This window comes from Vicugna pacos, chromosome 10 (genome assembly GCF_048564905.1).
Source record: "Vicugna pacos chromosome 10, VicPac4, whole genome shotgun sequence".
Lineage (NCBI taxonomy): Eukaryota > Metazoa > Chordata > Mammalia > Artiodactyla > Camelidae > Vicugna > Vicugna pacos.
This window is the reverse complement of record NC_132996.1, coordinates 59,361,632-59,379,867: the sequence shown is the minus strand read 5'-3', so window position 1 is coordinate 59,379,867 and position 18,236 is coordinate 59,361,632. Positions and strand designations below refer to the sequence as shown.

At 38.1% G+C, this 18,236-nt stretch overlaps 1 long non-coding RNA gene across 1 annotated transcript; it reads left to right on the top strand.

Moving 5' to 3' along the window:
- The first annotated feature begins 1 nt into the window (after position 1).
- Positions 2-3,520, top strand: LOC140698777 (uncharacterized). The gene is made up of 3 exons (XR_012076722.1): positions 2-259; positions 2,224-2,386; positions 3,270-3,520. It is a non-coding gene; the product is annotated as an uncharacterized lncRNA (long non-coding RNA).
- The last annotated feature ends 14,716 nt before the right edge of the window (positions 3,521-18,236 follow it).

Below are 18,236 nucleotides of genomic sequence, written 5' to 3'. Positions count from 1 at the left end.
CCAGGTGGCCGCCATGTTGTGTGTGGCGGAGGGAATGGCGGCCCCGAGGCCCTGAGCTCCTGCTGCGGTGCACAGAGGGTGAACGCTCCCTCTGACTGTCATTCTCTCGTTCTGTCGTTCTCACTGACACCTCACGGGGAGCAAGATCCTGTACTGTGCTTCAGAACCCGGTGAACAGTACCCACGGGCGCTTTCCCTCCTGACAGTCCAACCTCTTAAGACAGATACGGAAGGACTCACCACGCGGTGCCTGTGGAAGGTTTGAAGCATGAGGCCCACGGACCACATGGGCCCTGTGATATGGGGCATATTTAGAGGCTCTGTGGACTTTGGTTACTTGGTCTGGGGCCTTGGCATTGTGAATAGAGGGAGGGATGTTTGGAAAGGTAGTTGGGAAGTAGGCAGTGGTGTGTTGGTTGTGTGGAATGTAAAGAATTGAGTGACTTCCAGGCTTCTGGGTTGATAGCTGGGGGAGTATTAGAGTTCCACATACTGGAAGGGGTCACAGGAGATGAAGCAGATTTGTGGAAATAGTATGAGTTTAGACAGGGTGAGCCTGTGGGACCCTCTAGAGCAGAAGTTCAGCAGCCATGGAATGCACCTATTTGGATCTCCTAGACAAGAGACCTGAGCTGGAAGTCTCTGTTTTAGATTCGTGCACAGGGATAGGAATGGAGCAGAAGCATGGAAGAGATTGCCTGGTGGAGAGAATACTATTTGGGAACCAGGCGCAGTGCTACCCCCAAGAGCTTCTCCACTTAAAGGAGAAGAGGAGAAGGATCAGGTAGCCTTAGGACCAAAACCAGGAGAGTATGACATTGCAGAAGATAAGAGAAGAGCGCTTCAAAGAAGTGTAGTAAAGTGGGTCAGTTTTCTTGGGAAATTAGTGAGTTGAAGACTGAGAGATGCTATGATTGAACAGTCATTGCCATTACCTAGGGCAGGTTCATTGGACTGCAGGGAGGAGGCCAGTTTGGACTGAATTGAGGAGTAGTGAGGGTGGTGGTGAGAAAACAGAGACGAACGAGCATAGACAGGCCTTCCAAGGAGTTGTTCATGAAGAAGTGAGAAGGAAACTGGAAGGAGGATGTTAATTTTTTTTCTCTATTTTTAAGATTGGAGAGACATAAGCTTGTTTAAATATTGATGATTACGAAATAAAATTCATATTTTAAGGCAAGATAATAAAAATTTAAATGGATTTTTTTCTGCCCACTTGGGTCTCCTTCCTTGCTGCTAGTGTGCTTTGTGCATCTGCATTATGCATTAACCAGACCTCCCCAATGGCAGAAATTCTTGCTCAGCCATAAAGAAAATTTTTTCTTCTTCCAGGGCCAGCTGTGAAACTCACTAGATGATAACACTACTTACTTATGACCTTATTAATGTCACTAGGTATATTACTTGTATTCTGCCTATTTCACAAGATTATTGTTTCATACATTACCAAAAATGTGACTGAACCTCTGATAAAAATAATAACTAGGCAACTTGAAGCAATTGGCCAAATATATAATCCTATAAGGTCAATGATTATAATGTATAACTCCAGATATGGGATGAAACGACAAGAGGGAATAATTCCTGGACCATGACAGACTGTTAGGACAGGTGGTCTAGAGACTTTGGCTACTGTTAATGGGGCCAAGTCCAGTAATAGCACAGTGAGTGGCCTATCAACAAAATTCTTTCCTGACCTGGGAATGAGCATTCCTAGTGCCAGGGGACAAATTGGTCATGAAGTGCCTCCCAAACCTTGGTCAAAATTAAGACCAAGAGGGAGGGACTTTTGAAATAAAGAATGTTGCCCACTACCCAGTTCTACAAGAATCAAGTCATCGACCACTACAGTTGCTGACCTGTAATACACCGTGAAAGGAATTCAGGGCAAAAATCAGGATGAGGCATTTTGTGCTCAGGGAAAACTGGCAGAACTGGCCCTAGATAGTTAGATATTTTCAGGAGAAAATTTTGTGAACACAGTTTCTTGCATCTTCCCATACTTAGAAAAGGACTAAAACCTATTAACTATGGTATCTTTTCCTCGCAAATAGCAACAACCTTCTACCAAGATGTGTGCTGGATTGCACGTCCCCTCTCACCAAATCACGTATATACTGGGCTCCCCACTTACTTCTTTGAGCATTCCTCAGAGCTTTCTGAAAGACTCCCAAGCTGTAATCCTCAGGTTGGCTCAAATAAATGTTTCCATTTCTTTCTTAGGTTGACTACTGATTAATTTTTCATCGACAATGAGAAGGACTTTTGGTGTTGATTATCCCATGACCAAACTGACCCATTCCCATGAAGAATGAAGAAATTTCTTAATAAGGCAGGAGAACAGGAGAAGGAGTTATGCATAGCACAAGTGAGGAGCTGATCTCAGGTAGTAACCCTGAGAAAGGAATATGGAAAGGGGCAGGCCCAGGTAGATTTGTAGGATCTGTGCTGTTGAGCAGGTTGTGCATTTCACAAATCAGAGGGTACTGTTGACAGCAGGGTCATCATAATTTTGAATGGTAACTGACTATTAAGGAAAGAGTATTTTCTAATTTACACAAAGTGGTCATGGCAGCCATAAGTAATGGAGGCTTGGTGCTGAAAATAGAGGTGCTTCTGGTCTCATGGTGTGTATTCTACCTGGGAAAAGGTTAGATCATTGAAGGAAGACAGTGGAGTCTCTGAGAGGCTTGGGGACAGTGGAAGTGTGTGTAGTTGTTGGATTTTGGGGAAGGTGGAGAAGAACAAGCAGATTTTAGCCATGTAGATCCCAGACAAGTGAGATCTGTATGGATAGTGGAGAAAATCACCAATGTTCACATTATCTCATTTTCTCAGGGCATTTCTAGCAAACAGAGGTAGCTTTCTGCCACTAGTGTAATGTCTTGACAGGCAACTTGGAAAGGTCTAAACCTTGCTAATCGTCTTGTCTCCTACTGCAAGCTTGTTTTTCATTTCTTTTGAAGGACACTGGGATGCTGCCCCTATTTCACAGGGAAATTTTTGTGTGTGTGTGTGTGTGAAAGTGGAACTATAGGCCAGCTTTTAAAAAATGCCTCAGGACTACTTCTTCAAGGGAGATGGAGTAGATGTACTTTCCTGTCTTTGTCCCGCAAAGTGCAGCTGAGAACTCTGGACATTTTATATAAAGCAAATATAAGAAGACTCTGAAAGGTGGGAGGGAAGACACAATGACTAGGAACCTTGAGACCCAAGGAGCAGCTTGGTGACAAGTTACTTGGGTTTTCTTTTTGCCTCCCATATCCTAGAATTGGAGCCAAAGAAGCCAGTGACCCAGAAATGCTAAGGGATGCAGACCAAGAATAAAGCCCCAACAAAAGCCTGCTCTCTCTAACTAAAAGACCGGGAAAAGGATGGCCTGGCAAGACAGAATAAATTTTGACAATAACTACTCTGCTCCAGGCAAACACCATACATGAAACAAACAAATGAAGAACAGTGCCCCCTCGCCCATACCTGCTTACCCAGGCATACCTTGGTGGTACTGCAGGCTTGGCTTTTACTGCAATAAAACGAGTCACACAAAATTTTTGGCTTCCCAGTGCATATAAAGGTTATGTTTACATTATACTGTATTAAGTGTGCAATAGTATTATGTCTAAAAGAGATGTATATATCTAAATTTTTAAAATATTTTATTGCTAAAAAGTGCTAACCATGATCTGACAACACAAGGTTGATACAACCCTTCAATTTTTAAAAAATGCAACATTCGTGAAGTGCAGTGAAATGAGGTATGCCTGTATCTAAATATATGTAGAGAAAATATTGAAGACAAATGTATTATAAATGAGAGTGGGTAAAGAGAAGCAAAGAATGGTAATGTTTCTCCACTTAAACAGATAAAACCGTAACACCATTTGAATGTAATATTATAGATACATAAAATTTAATACCTAAAGTAACCATTAAAAAAGCTATATGGAGAGGTATCAGAAACACTGTAGATAAATCAAAATGGAATTATTTTTAAAAGTTCAGGTAACTCACTGAAAGGCAGGAAGAAGAAAACAAATTAAAAGCAGAAAAAAACAAAAACAGCAAATAAAATGATATATTAAGCCCTAACATATCAATAACTACATTGAATGTAAATGGTCTAAGTTTATATTAAAATTTACCAACTAAAACGTAGATTGCAACATTGATTGAAAAGTGACCTAACTATATTCTGTCTGTAAGAAACTCACTTCAAATATATCAGTATAGGCAGATTGAAAGTAAAATGATGGAAAAAATATATTACGCAAACAATCAACAGGAAGCAGAAGTGGCTATATTAACATCAGATAGATTTTAGAGCAAAGAAAATTACCACACAAAGAGAGGAATATGGCAGAAGGTCAGTCCACCAAGAAAACATTGCAATCCTAAATGCATATGCACCAAATAACAGAGCTGCAAAATATGTTAAGCAAAAGTCAAAATGAGAAATAGATATATACCAAAAAAAGAAATAGACAAATCCACAATTAAAGACTTCAACATCTCTCTCAACAATTATTAGGACAACTAGAATCTAATCAGCAGTTATAGAACACTCCACCCAACAACAGCAGAAGGTGCTGGATCAAATGCCCATGGGAAATATACCAAAATAGACCATAGCTTGGCTATGATACACACTTCAACTAATTTTTAAAAATTAAAAATCTTGCAGAGTATGTTCTCTAACCACAAAGGAATAAAACTTGAGATCAGTAACTGAAAGATGACAGCAAAATCACCAAACACTTCAAAACTAAACAACACACTTCTGAATAATCCATAGGTCAAAGAGGAAGTCTTAACGGTAACAAAAGAATAGATTAAACTAGATGAAAATAAAAGTATTCATATCAAAATATGTGGGACACAGTTAAGCAGTGTTGAAAGAAATTTATAGTACTAAATGCATACATTTAAAAATAGGAAAACTCTCCAATTTTCTTCCATCCTAGAGAAGAAAGAGAAAAGCCCATCACAAGCAGAAGGAAGGAAATATAATAGAAATGAATGAGACAGAATAGAAATGAATGGAAATGAAATACAGGAGAAAAACAAAAGAGAAAAGTAGTTTAAAAAAACTGGTTCTTTGAGAAGATTTTTTAAATAAACAAACCTCTAGCAAGAGAGAGAGAGGAGATACAGATCACCGATATTAGGAATGAAACAGGATATGACTACAGCTTCTGCAGACATAAAGAGATAATAAGGGAATACCACAAACAACTTCACACACATAAATTTGACAACTTAAATGAGATGGACTAAGTCTTCAAAAAACACAAACTACCACACCTCATGCAATATGAAATAGATCATTTGAATGCCCTGTAACTACTAAGGAAATTGAATTTGTAATTTAAAATCTCCCAACAATGAAATCTCCAGGCCAAATGATTTCACTGGATAATTCTATCAAATATTTAAAGAACAATTCACACCAATTCTATACAATCTTTTCCAAAAAATAGAAGAGGAAGGACTACTTCCTAATTCATTTTATTAATCTAATATTACTCTGACACAAAAACCATATCAAAAAAAAAAAAAAAGACCACCACAAACCAACATCCCTTGTGAACACACACACACAAATCCTTCACAAAGTATTAGTAAACAAAATTCAGCAATATATAAGAAGAATTATGTGCCATGACCAAGTGGGGTTCATTCCAAGGATGTAAGGCTTGTTCAATATTGTAAAAATCAATATAATTCAACATATTGACATTCTAAAGAAGAAAAATCACATGATCAAACCAATCAATACAGAAAAGAAAAACTGAAAATATTCAACAACCATTCATGAGAAAAAACTCAGAAAAATAGGGAGGGAGGGAAACTTCTTCATCTTGATATGGAGCATCTACAAAATCCAACAGCCAGCACTGTACTTAATGGTGAAAAACTGAATGTTCTCCTTCTGAGGTCAGAACAAGGCAAGAATGTCCAATAAAATGCAGGAAATTCTAACCAGTGTAATAAGGCACAAAAAGGAAATAAAAAATACACATACCAGAAAGGAAGAAATAAAACTGTCACTACTTGCAGATGAAATAATTGTCTACCTAGAAAATCCCAAGGTTTCTACAAAAAACCCTCAAAACCATATAGAACTAATACGTGAAGTTCTGCAAGGTCAAATGCAATAAGATAAACACACAAAAGTCAATTGTACTTCTGTATACTAGTAATGAACCCTTGGGACATTGAAATTAAAAATACAATAACACTTATAATCACTCAAAAACATGAAATACTTAGGTATAAATCTAACAAAACTTGGAGGATTTCTATGCTGCAAACCACAAAATGCTGATAAAAGAAATCAAAAATCCAAGTAAATGGAGAGACATATCATGTTCATGTGTTGGAAGAGTCAACATACAAAAGATGTCACTTCTTCCCCTAAATTGATATACAACATTAACAATTCTTACCAAAAATCCCAGAAAGGTTTTTTGTAGATATGAACAGGTTATTCTAAAACTGATATGGTAAAACAAACTAAAATAACTAAAAATATTTTGGGAAAAGAATAAAGTGGGAAAAATTAGTCTACTTGATTTCAAGAGCACACTATTGAGACTAAATGATATTGGCAGAGGGATAGACACAGAGATCAATGGAATAGAATAAAGAACTTGTATATAGACCCATACTAATATGCTTAACTGGTTTTGGAGAAAAGTGCAAAAATAAATCAATGGATGGATAGCCTTTTCAACAAATAGTGCTGGAGTGACTGGTCATCCACAGGAAAACAAACAAACAAAACAAGATGCCCAAACCCTCAATTTAAGTCTCACACACAAAAATTAACTCAAAATGGATTACAAACTTAAATGTAAAACATAACTATAAAACTTTTAGGGAAAAAAATCAGGGGAAAATCTTCTGGATCCAGGGCTAGGCAAAGAGTTCTTAGACTTGATACCAAAAGCATGATCTGTAAAAGGATACACTGAACTTCATCAAAATTAAAAACTTTTGTTCTGCAAAAGATCCTGTAAAGAGGATGAAAAGACAAGCTACAGACTGGAAGAAAATATTGGCAAACCATATATCTGATGAAGAAATATCATCTAGAATAAAGAACTCAAACTGAACTGTAAAACAAACAAACAAAAAACAAACAAACAAACAAAAAAAACCCAAAACATAAAACCCCTGCAAAACAACAACAACTAGAAAATGGGCAAAAGACATGAAGAGACATTTCACCAAAGAGGATATACTGATGGCACATGAAAACAAATTCAACATCATTAACTATTAGGGACATGCAAATTAAAACTACAATAAGATAGTGCTATATATCAATCAGAATGGCTAAGAAAAGATAGTAACAACACCAAATGCTGGTGAGAATTCAGAGAAGCTGGATCACTCATACATTACTGGTGGGGGTGTAAAATGGTACAACAACTTTGGAAAACAGCTCAGTAGTTTCTTAAGAATCTAAAGGTGCAGCTGCTGTATGGCCCAGCAGTTGCATACTTGGGCATATATCCTAGATAATTGAAAACTCACATTCACTCAAAAACCTGCACATGAATGTTTATAAGAACTCTATTTATAATGGCCAAAACACCCTGGCTACTCTTTGGCTGGTGAATGGTTAAATTAACTGCGGTAGGTACATACAATGAAATACAACTTCGCCATAAAAAGGGCCAAATTAATGACACATACAACAACCTGGATGAATTGCAGAAAATTGTGTGGAGTGAAAAAGTCAGTTCAAAATGTTACATACTGTATGATTCCATTTATATAATGTTCTTGAAATGACAAAGCAATTCAAAGGGAGAAGGCATAATGTTTAACAAAAGGTGTTGGAATAATTGGACAATCATATGCAAAAAAGAAAGAAAGAGAAAAGAACATTGACAGTTACCTCAACCACATACAAAACTTAATTCAAAATTAATCATTGACCAAAATATAAGGGCTTAAAATATAAAACTTCTAGAAGAAAACATAGAAGAAAATCTTAGTGGCTTTAGGTTGTTAAAAATTTCTTTAAAATAACACAGAAGTATGAGCAATTAAAAAAAATTAATACACTGGAGTTCATTAAAATGTTTTGCTCTTTAGAAAACATCATTAAGAAAATGAAAATCAAGCCACAGACTGGGACACAATAATTGCAGAACAAGCATCTGATAAATGGCTTCTTTCTAAAATATGTAAGAACTCTTACAGCTCAAAAATATTAAGACAAGTAACAATTTTTTAAATGGGAAAAATATTTGAACAGACACTTTAACAAAAATACATGGATGGCAAATAATGTATGAAAAGATGCTCAATATCTTTATTCATTAGGAAAATGCAAATTTAAACCACAATGAGATACAACCACACACCTACTAGAATGGCTAAAATTAAAATGACTGATGACACCAAGTGTTGGAAAGGATGTGGAACAATTAGAATTCTCATACATTGCTAGTGGGGACATTAAAAGGTACATTCCCAATGGTACAATATGGAAAACATTCTGGCAGTTCTTTGAAAAGTTAAAAAATGCACCTAACATATAACCCAGACATTCCATTTCTAAGTATTTACTGAAGAAAAGTAAAAGCATATATCCACACAAAGACTTGTACACAAATGTTTGCAGCAGCTTTATTTTAATGGCCCCTAACTGGAAACAACCTAAATGATAGCTAACAGAAGAAAGGATAAACCAATTCTAGTCTAGCCATAAAATGGAAAACTGCTCAGTAATGAAAAAGGAATGAACTAGGATACACCCACCCACATGGATGGATCTCAGAATAACTATGCTGGGTGAAAGAAGCCAAATGAAAAAAGAAAAAGAATGCATATTATCTGACATACATTTCAAAAATTTTCTCCTAGAAGAAATAAAAGCGAGAATAAACAAATGGGACCTGATGAAACTTACAAGCTTCTGCAGAGCAAAGGAAACCAGAAATAAAACAAGAAGAAAACCTACGGAATGGGAGAAAATTTTTGCAATGGGAGAAACCGACAAAGGCTTGATCTCCAAAATATATAAGCAGCTCATACGACTCAATAAGAAAAAAATAAACAACCCAATCCAAAAATGGGCAGAAGACTTAAACAAACAATTCTCCAAGGAAGACATACAAATGATCAAAAAGCACATGAAAAAATGTTCAATATCACTAATTATCAGAGAAATGCAAATCAAAACTACAATGAGGTATCACCTCACACCAGTCAGAATGGCCATCATTCAAAAATCCAAAAATGACAAATGCTGGAGAGGCTGTGGAGAAAGGGGAACCCTCCTACACTGCTGGTGGGAATGCAGTTTGGTGCAGCCACTATGGAAAACAGTGTGGAGATTCCTCAAAAGACTAGGAATAGACTTACCGTATGACCCAGGAATCCCACTTCTGGGCTTGTATCCAGAAGGAAATCTACTTCAGGATGACACCTGCACTCAATGTTCATAGCAGCACTATTTACAATAGCCAAAACATGGAAACAGCCTAAATGTCCATCAACAGGTGACTGGATAAAGAAGAGGTGGTATATTTATACAATGGAATACTACTCAGCCATAAAAACCGACAACATAATGCCATTTGCAGCAACATGGATGTTTCTGGAGAATGTCATTCTAAGTGAAGTAAGCCAGAAAGAGAAAGAAAAATACCATATGAGATCGCTCATATGTGGAATCTAAAAAACAAAAACAAACAAACAAACAAACAAAAAGCATAAATACGGGACAGAAATAGACTCATGGACAGAGAATACAGACTTGTGGTTACCAGGGGGGTAGAGGGTGGGAAGGGATAGACTGGGATTTCAAAATTGTAGAATAGATAAACAAGATTACACTGTATAGCACAGGGAAATATACACAAAATGTTATGATAAATCACAGAGAAAAAAATGTGACAATGAGTGTGTATATGTCCATGAATGACTGAAAGATTGTGCTGAACACTGGAATTTGACACAACATTGTAAAATGATTATAAATCAATAAAAAATGTTAAAAAAAAAAAGAAAAAGAATGCATAGCTCATAATTTCAGTTACAGAAAATTCTAGAAAACTCAAACTAATCAATTGTGACAGAAATCAGGTCAGTAATTGTTGCCGGGAACCAGGGATGGGGAAAGGCAGGATGGAGAGATTACAAAGGGGCCTGAGGGAACTTTTGGAGTTGATGGATATGTTCATAATCTTGACTGTAGTGATGATTTCATGAGTGTGCACATATGTCAAAAGTTTTTAAGCTGTACATTTTAAAATGTTGATTATAGGTTGCTTACATAAAGCTTAAAAAAGAACCCACTGCTGAGCTTCATCAAATATTAACGTTTGCCACATGTATTTGTTTCAGATTTTTCCCTCATCTGTATGCCTCCCAAGTCTATTTCCCTCCATCTCCCAGATGTAAGCACTAGGAAATGGAATTTGGTTATTTATCATCCTCCTGCGTGACTTTCTATTTTACTACATGTCTTTGTCTATAAACATCATATAACATTGTTTTGCATTAACTTTCTTTTGTCGTGAAAAAAAGAAAATTTTGTTTTTATCATGAAAATTTCAGTCTAATGAGTTTTGCACTGTTCATCAGAGGGAAAAAATTGAAAATTAAAGCATTTTCAGATTCTATAGTTTTTTGAAGCTTTGAACTTCTTAGCTTGCCTGAAATGCTGTGAGAATTAGATGGGGAAACTTTGGGGAGGCATTTTATAGGATCCTTAATCAAATTCATTTCACTATCTGCCTAAATTTTTACGAGGGTTCCAAGCATCTTTTAACTATAATCACCTGCACCTCAATGCTGCAGATTGGTCAATCTCCTTTTTGCATCAAAGGCAAGCGAACACTAGCTTTCTTTGTTCAACATTATATTTATGAATAAATTATTTAACTTTAGCAAAATGTTGGGGCAAGTATTATTATTACCATTTTACAGATGGGAAAACTAAGATTCACCATGATTAGGTGAGTTGCCCAAGGTGAGTGAGGAAGGCGAGACTGAACCAGGTCTGACTCAAATCAGTCAGAGCTTCAAAAAATGACCACAGCTTCTCTAAAGGGCGGGGAGTTTGCCCTCTAGGCTCCAGTTTCATGTGTACAACAAAGTGATTCAGTTATGCATACACATGCATATATACATATATATTCAGGTTCTTTTCCATTATATGTTATTACAAGAAATTGGATATAGTTCCCTGTGCTATACAGTAGGTCCTTGTTGTTTATCTATTTTATATATAGTAGTGTGTATCTGTTAATCCCAAACCCTAATTTATCCCTCCCTGCTCCCTTTCCTTTTTGGTAATCATAAGTTTATTTTCTACATCCGTGAGTCTATTTCTGGTTTGTAAATAAAACCAGAAATTGATACCTGTTTTTTTTTTTGATTCCACACATCAGTGATATATTTTTTCCCCATCCAAGTTCACAGATTCCTTGAATTCCCTGCATGAATGTGTTAGGGGTCTGTGGGCCCCAGGATAAGAGTCCCCGAGAGCAGAACCAGGGAGCAGAGGCGCTTGGAAACAGCTGGTTTTGCAGGCAGACAGAAAGCTGGTCCCAAAAAGGCCCCAGTTTCATGTTCAGGACAATCATCTCTCCATTTCCCTCGTCAAGAGCTACAGCGGGGCCTCATGCACTGCTTAACATTCCGAGGAACTTCAAAAACAGATGCCTGGAAAGAATAACTCTTAACTCTTAGATTTAGGGCAGAGCATGTTATCAAAGGCCTAAGCAAAGCTTTGCAAATTGCCAATTTTCAGTGATCTGGCCTAATTCTGTGGGGCATTTGTTACAGACACATTTTTTTTCCAAAGAAAATTATTTTATGGCTTAATGTGAAAGTAACCACCCAGCCCACTCCCTCCTGCTTCCACCAAAGCCCCTGGCAGGGCCCCTCCTGTTCCTGGCCTCAAAGAATGCCTTGCAGTTGGCAGGGAGCCCACGGGGTCTGCTTTAAACAGATCAGGCGCTGTGTTTTGTCATTTATGAGGCTTTCAGTCTCCCTGCAGCTCAATTAACTGCTGACAATTCCTTCCAGTGTGCCAGGGCCCAAGGCCCTCTTCTCTCTGCCTCATTATTTTATACATTTTGAAATGCTGGTTTTTTAAGTTAAAGTTCAATTTTACTGCTTTTTTTTTTTTTTTTTTTTTTTTTTTTTTTTGGTAGGGGAGAGAGAAGCATACTTGCTCTTGGTAGGAAAACTGGAAAATACAGATAAGAAAAAAAAAATCCTCCAATGTGGTTGTAACAATTTCTATCCCATCAACAGTATGTGGAAATTTTAGTTCCACATTTTGGTCAGCATTTGGTGTTTTCTGTCATTTTTATATTCGCCATTATGTTCACGTTTCCATGTCACGTGTTTACTGGTCATTTGGCATCCTCTTTTTTAAATGTCTAGTCAAATCTCTCACATTTTTCTATTGTGTTGTATTCCTTTTTCTTATTGATTTGCAAGAATTTGTTATAAATCCTGGATGTGCAACAATATAATAATATTCCATTGTCAGGTATATGAATTGCAAATATCTTCCCAAAGTGCATTTTGCCTTTTCATTCTCTGAACAGTGTCTTGTAATGAACAAAAGATCTCAATTGAAATAATGTCCAGTTTATTCTTTTTTCCTTTGTGACTGTTGCTGCTGTTAAGAATTTTTAAGAAAGAATTTGGGCAGCCTCACTGAAATTAAGATGCAGTGATGCAGTGATGCAGTGATGCAGTGATGCAGTGTTTGGTCTGCTGGGCCTGTCCTGTGTAGGACTTGGGTACACGGGAGAGGTCCGTGTGTTGCTAGGGAAGCACGGTGTTGGAGCAGCACTGCCCGATAAAAATATAACGCAAGCCACCTGGGAAATTTACATTTTTCTAGCAGCCACATTTAAGAAGAGTAAAAAAGCAAACAAAATTCACTTTGTATTGGTGGACAGTTTTAATCCAATACATTCTGGAACCCAGGTCATTTCAACATTTAATAATTTTCCCTGCTTTTTCAGTTTCAATTTGAGTCACACTAGCTACGTGCTTGGTAGCCATGCCTAGTGGCTGTCACAGTGGACTACATGGGTTAAGAGGTTGACAATGAGCTCTGGAGGCAAATGACCGAGGTTCCAATGTGACTCTGTCACTTAATACCAACAGCTGATATCTATGAATTGCTTCCTCCATGTGAGGCTCTGTCCATAAGAACTAAAGATCCTGAGTACTTAAGACACTCCAGTTCTGTACACACATCATCTCATTTATTCCTCCCTAAACTTTATGAGGGAGGAGATATTCTTACCACCTGAGGTGGTTAATTTTATGTGCAAGCTTAGGTGGACTTTAATGCCCAGCTGCTTGGTCCAACACCATTGTAGGTGTTGCTGGGAAGGGATTTTCTTTTTAGATATGATTGATATTTAAATCAGTAGACTGATTAAAGCAGATTACCCCCCATAATGTGGGTGGTCTTCATGTAATCAGATGGTCTTAAGAGAACAGACTGAGGTCTCCCAAAGAGGAGGGAATTCTGACTCCAGAGTGACTTTTGACTTAAGACTTAAAACATCGACTCCTGCTGGAATTTCCAGCCTGCCAGCTGGCCCTGCAAATTTTGCATTTTTCAGCCCCACAATCACATGAGCCAACTCCTTAAAATTAAATCTCTCTCTCTCCACGTATATGTATATGTATCGGTACACACACATATATAATACATATAGAAGGTACGTATCCTGTTGGTTCGGTTTCTCTGGAGAACCCTGACGAATACCCCACGTCTCCTGATCCCCTTCAGTGGGAAGCCTGGCTCCAGACCCCGTACTTGTAACCCCTCTGCCTCTTCCAGTCATTTGGAAAACTCTTTAACTTCTGTAGGTCTCAAATGTTTTCACTGGCAAACTAAGACGAATTATGGTACCTACCCTGTAGGGTTGTTATGAAGACAATTCAAGACAATAGAAAGTACCCGGAGTGTAGTAAGTGCTCAATAAAAATTACTGTTGTTTATTGCTGTCTTCCATCTTAAAATGCTCTGAGCAGAATTTATTGCTGGTTGCACTGTAGACACGGAAGAATTAAAAGTTTAGAAAAGTACATTATATTAGACTTACCGATGATCTTTATCACAGGCACTTTGAGAATAAACTTTTGCTCTGCTCAGTCAGTACAAAGCACCATTTTTCAGGGATTCAGGCACCGTGTGCCCAGCACTTGCATTCCATTGTCTATTGAAATCGTCATATTAACCCTACTCAGGAGAAGTCACTGCGGTTTCCCAGTTTACAGATGAGAAATGGAGGCTCTGAGTGACTCAGAAACTCACTCGGCTTCTAAGTGACAACCCCTCAGGAAATAATTTCCCTCTACCTTCATATATCAAGCCATCAGGTTATTTGTTTTCTTTAATAATCCTTTCCAAAGCGGTACATAAGTGAATTGAAATTAACATCAACTCCTTGTGGGGAAATTGAAAATCTAATCATTTCCCCCTTCTCTCTCATTTTCATCCGCTGCCGGGAGCATGCGTTAGTCATTCAGCTTTGAAACTGTCATGTGATCTTATAATTTTTTCCCTTGCAATTTTGTGCAGGTAATCCTAAAGAGGATTTTTCATATTATTGTGTATAATGGAAATTGAATGTCGCTTGTAGAAGAAATGAATTGTTAATACCTGAGACAGCCTTGTGTTCCTTGCAACTATTTGTTGTTAAACGAAAAGAGACTTCAGAATGTCAATACATTTCACTTTGTTTGTTTTGCCCCCTTTTTCATTCTTGTATTCTTCCCATACATTTCAGATTGCTGTAATCCACAGATTAACTTTAAGGTATTTCTTTGAGTTATGTTCATAAATGGCAGGTTTTATAGAAAGATTATTTTTGCGCGTTTTAATACATTTTTCTCCTTCAGTCTCCTCTCTTTGATGTCAAGGTTTGTCTAAATCCAGTTTAATATGACTTTTCATTTGTGAGGCTTAACATAGAAACCATTGTCAGGCTGAACCAAGCCTCCTTCTGTTTTTCAGTGATTATCTTTTGCTGTCAAAACGAACCAAGCCCTCTAGGCCTAGGATTTGTTAAAAAAAAAAAAAAGTCTAACAAATAGAAATCAAAGCTTAGAGGATGAGCCCAGATGGTATCTTAGTGCTCCTTTATCTTTGTACCCACACTTCTGTGAAGCGCTTTCCGTAGGCTGGTTATGCTGCCAATCGAAGGCAGAGTGTATTCTTGAGTGGAGATTCTATGATGTTTATTCTGAAGTTGAATGTTACAATAGTTTTTATTGCACGGTCCTCAACCTCTGAGCCTGGTACATTTATGTACATGGTTTTTGCCCAGCAGAGTTACATTAGGTTGTTTTAAATAATTTAGACTCTAATTTATGTTGGAACATACATATTCATAACTGACCGCTTACACCTGTATTTCAAAGAGAGTGATGGATGGAATGACCTGGGGCATCATTAAGTGGCACGCTCCCCTGAGACAGCATCCCTCTTCCTCTTCGTGACCTCTTCCCTTCCTCTCATTTTTACCAGCAAATCTCGGCTCTATCTCTGGGAGCTAAACAGAAGACAGCAGCAGAACGGCAGAGAGCGTGCTTGGAAGAGTCGGAGTTGATTATGCTCAAATTACAATCCATGCATATTTATTAAGCTCCTGCTACATGGAATGCTTTGTTCTAATCCTGTGTTTGAAGATCAGCACAGTCCCCTTAAATGTCTGTCCCCAAGGTGTAATTTACTACTGCTTTTCTTGGGGTTAGTTAAGCAACGTACATCAAAGCCACAAAAACGTGCATATCCTTTGATCAAGAAACTCCATCTTTAGAAATGTAACTTATGTGAGTAAATGAGGATGTGGGTAAATACTTAGCCAGAAGGATGTTCATCACAGTTGTTTCGAATAATGAAAATTGAAAAACAACCTAAATATTCAATAGTAAGGGATTGGTCATTAAGGTAACTGTATTTTCTGTTAAAACACACACAGAGACCAGACTTGAAAAAAATCCCTGAGCAGACAAAAGCAGTTTAGTCAGACAAGCAAGGCTTAATTTAGCTTATTTTGCAAGACAAATGAAGCTAATTTGACCTGGGTCACTTCTTGCTTATGCGTCTGAAAATCAAATCAAAACTTAAATTGTTTCCCCAAATTGAAATGAGGTAACCATTAATCAATTCCCTTTCATTTAAGAAAAATTCTAATATTGTAACCCATCACTGTGAAGACTAAACATTCACTGTCTCCACACTAGATGAGTTGCTTTGTAGCAATATACCACTGAGCCTCATCCCACATTTTGGTTTGATGCTTCTGGTTTGCAAACTGTCTGATGTGTGCACAACACACTTTTCTTAATCACTACTTCAATGATCCATTTGTTTTCCTTCTATTTTTTCTAAACTTCTGACAGCTCACACAATGGAATATTATATAGCCACGAAGAAGGAAACTGTAGATGGTTGATAGGAAAGGATGTTGATTACCTACTGCCACAGGAAGAAAGAAAAGGTTACAGTGGGGATACAGTGTGTGGTTCAATTTTTGTCAGTGAATAAATGAATTCATGTTCATAGAGAAAAGGCCAGATGGACATTAAGTGTAAAGAGTGGTTCTCGTTGGGTGGTAGGATCATAAATGCATTTTTATTTTCTTGCTTTTGCTTTGCTTATCTGAATTTTCTAACTGTTCTCTAGGTGTTACTTTTGACACCAGAAAATCCTCTAAAAGTTACTTTTAATGGAAAATAAATTAGAGAGCCCATCCGTGAGGTTACAGGGCAGCCATCTGTGTAGGAAGGATGTACACTGTAGGCAGTCAGATGTCCTGTCTGTCCTCTACTGTCACTTCTGTCCTCCCTTATCTGCCCCTTCCTGCCCTTCCCAAGGCTTGATTTCTTGGCTTCAGAAAGCCACACCTTCCTTCTTGATCACTGCAAATTACAGAACAGCCAGCTTGATCCTGGGTCAGACAGATCTGAGTTTGCTTCTCCTCATGCAACAAGAAGTCTAGCATTTTGGTGTCTGACTCTGCCCTCCTGGACCTCGTCTTCAGAAACCTCCTCTAGGCAGAATCCAAAATGAAACACAATCCATGAACCTGAGGACCTCTAGGCCTACAGGGACACAGACTCTGGAATATGAGATCATGGCTCTGTCACCGACAGGGACACATGACTTTGGGCCTGACCACAGGGCTTGCTCTGGTCAATGGACATGATGTGACATGACATGATTGTGACCTTGAACTGGGCTGGCACATTGGGCCTGCCTTCTTATGCTCCACTGATTGCCACAAGACGACATGCCCCAAGTAGCCATCGCCCCTTCGCTTGGGTACCAGGGTGAGACATGGAGTGTAGACAACCCACCCTAAGTAGCCACTGGCCCAAGGAAGATGAAAGACAGATGGCGCAGATCTGAACTCAACCTGCAACCTAAACAAACTGGAACCAGGGGTCCAGCTCAGCTCAGTCATGTTGGCCTGCTGACCATGAGCATGAGAATAATGGATTTTAGTTTTAAGTCACTGAGTTTGGGGATGGTTGTTATGCAGCATTGTTGTAGGAACAGCTGACTGACAGTTTCCTCTCCTCTTCCTTTCTTCTTTCCTTCCAAAAATATTTGAGCAGTGACAATGTGCCAGGACCTGTGCTAGGGGCTGGAGATGCTGTAACAGTGTATAGACCATCTGATTTACACAACAGCCCTGCGTAATAGATCTTATCACTGTCATCGCTTTTCTACAGATGTGGAAACGCTGCACAGAGAGGTTCAGTCACCAGTGTGAGGCCACAGAGCCAGCAAATGGCACAGCTGGGATCCACAGGCCCTTCTATTATCTCCATAGTTTTGCCTTTTCTAGAATGTCATGTAGTTGAAATAATGCAGTATTTAGCCTTTTCAGATTCGCTCCTTTCACTTAGTCGTATGTATGTGAGTTTCCTTTGTGTATTTTCATGGCTTATTAGCGCACCTCTTTTTACTGCTCAGTGACATTCCATTGTCTGGATGGACCACAGCCTGTTAATCCATTTACCTATTGAAAGACATCTTGGTCATTCAAGATTTGGCAAATATGAATAAGGTTATTATAAACATCTGTGTGCAGGTTTGGTGTGGACATACGTTTTCAGCTCATTTGGATAAATACCAAGGAGTGTGATTGCTGGACGGTATGGCAAAAGTATGTTTGGTTGTGTTAGAAACTGCCAAACAGTCTTCCAAAGTGGCCTTT